Source organism: Myotis yumanensis, unplaced genomic scaffold (genome assembly GCF_028538775.1).
Source record: "Myotis yumanensis isolate MYYU_CA2020_CCGP unplaced genomic scaffold, mMyoYum1.0.hap1 SCAF_5, whole genome shotgun sequence".
Taxonomy (NCBI): Eukaryota; Metazoa; Chordata; class Mammalia; order Chiroptera; family Vespertilionidae; genus Myotis; species Myotis yumanensis.
The window spans coordinates 43,638,327-43,640,629 of NW_027223756.1; the positions used below are offsets into that span (position 1 = coordinate 43,638,327).

General features: G+C 36.6%; 1 pseudogene; it reads right to left on the reverse strand.

Moving 5' to 3' along the window:
• Positions 1-1,086: 1,086 nt before the first annotated feature.
• LOC139011832 (U6 spliceosomal RNA) lies at positions 1,087-1,178 on the reverse strand (annotated as a pseudogene).
• Between the last annotated feature and the right edge of the window lie 1,125 nt (positions 1,179-2,303).

The following is a 2,303-nucleotide window of genomic DNA, read 5'->3' on the forward strand; positions in this document are numbered from 1 at the left end:
TACAGCAGCGTTGTATTCCATTGTGTAGATGTACCACAGTTTTTTAATCCACTCATCTACTGATGGGCACTTAGGCTGTTTCCAAATCTTAGTTATGATAAATTGTGCTGCTATGAACATAGGGGTGCATATATCCTTTCTGATTGGTGTTTCTGTTTTCTTGGGATATATTCCTAGAAGTGGTATTACTGGGTCAAAAAGCAGTTCCATTTTTAATTTTTTGAGGAAACGCCATACTGTTCTCCACAGTGGCTGCACCAGTCTGCATTCCCACCAGCAGTGCACGAGTGTTCCTTTTTCTCCATATCCTCCCCAGCACTTCTCGTTTGTTGATTTGTTGATGATAGCCATTCTGGCAGATATGAGATGGTACCTCATTATCGCTTTGATTTGCATCTCTCAGATGATTAGTGACATTGAGCATGTTTTCATATGTCTCTTGGCCTTCTTTATATCCTCTTTCGAAAAGTGTCTATTTAGGTCCATTGCCCATTTTTTGATTGGATTGTGAAGTTGTATGAGTTCCCTGTAAATGTTGGAGATTAAACCCTTATCGGAGATAACATTGGCAAATTCATTCTTCCATGCAGTGGGCTTTCTTGTTGTTTTGTTGATGGTTTCTTTTGCTGTGCAGAAGCTTTTTATTTTGATGTAGTCCCATTTGTTTATTTTCTCCTTAGTTTCTATTGCCCTGGGAGTTGTATCGGTAAAGATATTGCTACGACAAATGTCTGCTATTTTGGTGCCTATGGCTTCTTCCAAGATTTTTATGGTTTCCCGTCTTATGTTAAAGTCCTTTATCCATTTTGAATTTATTTTAGTGTATGGTGTAAGTTGGTCTAGTTCCTTGTAAGTCTAGTTCCCTTTTTTTTTCAAGTGTATTAGTCCAATTTTTCCAACACCATTTATTGAAGAGACTGTCTTGACTCCATTGTGTGCTCTTGCCTCCTTTGTCAAATATTAATTGAGCATAATGGCTTGTGTCAATTTCTGGGTTCTCTGTTCTGTTCCACTGATCTATATTTCTGTTCTTGTGCCAGTACCAGGCAGTTTTGAGAACAGTGGCTTTGTAGTATAGCTTGATACAAAAATATGGAGCACTTCACGAATTTGTGTGTCATCCTTGCCCAGGGGCCATGCTAATCTTCTCTGTATCATTCTGATACCAAATTTTTGGACTGGCACCTGGATTCTTTGTCTGCTGGAATTGAAGAATGAATCCATGGACAGAAAGTAGTATAGCAAAGGTGGAGTTTTATTGAAGAACAAGTACAGACTCCCACATGGGGAGAGGGAAAGAGTCCCACAGAACTGAATCCCATGTAGAAAGGGGGAAGAGTCCCACAGAGTTCCTTTTCCCTATAGTTTATAAAGGCTGCAGTTCCTGTATCCTGATATCCCCTCTGATTGGTCAATATTCCCCTTTGAATTGGTTACTATAGTGATTCCTAAGGCCCTCCTCCCTCATAGTCCTTCCATTCCTCTGGACTTTCTTCTTTTCCATCTGAATGAAGGGCTTCCTTCTCTTATTTTGTAAATATAGACCTTTCCTGGCTACTTCCAGTTCCCTTGTCTTATGTAAATACAACTGTTGCTGCTCCCTTGTCTTATGGGGATGTAACTGCACCTGGCTTCCTTGTGTTATGGAAATGTACCTTCTCCCAGTCTGCAGCCCCACGCTTTTCCATGGACCCCAATTCTAAAAAATCCCTAAGCCTGCCTATGTTCCCCCAAAATTCCTGCTTCAATATCAATTTTAGTATATGTGCTGCCAAAGCAAGCACTGTATCTTAATTTTATAGTGTTAGTATTAACAGGTCTAAAGCATCACTCTGTTACTTCCCTGTTTTTTTATTTATTGTAAACTCACCTTAAAATAAAAGTAAAGCTAATAAATACTTTATTAAGTATTTACTTAGTTTTCAGGAAAAAACACAGTCTTATAAAAACAATGAAGTCATGTAATTTCACTTAAAAATTAATAAAAGTCTGTAGGGCATTATATCATATCATATAGATCAAATATTGTGATAAATTACAAGTGATTACCAGTTTTATTTATTAAACTTTACCTCAATTTGTTACTACTAATCTATTTAAGAAAGTATTCAATAACTGTTTTCATAAAATTAAAATAAATTAAATTTTTGGAAACCAATTTTTATTAATGCAGAAAAAACTAACTAACATGATTTAATGATAAAACAAAATAGTAAAACAGACACAATTATATTACATAAGTTTTGAACTGTAGTATTTCCTTATGTGAGTACCAGATCTCATGAGGTGTACTGGAGACTATG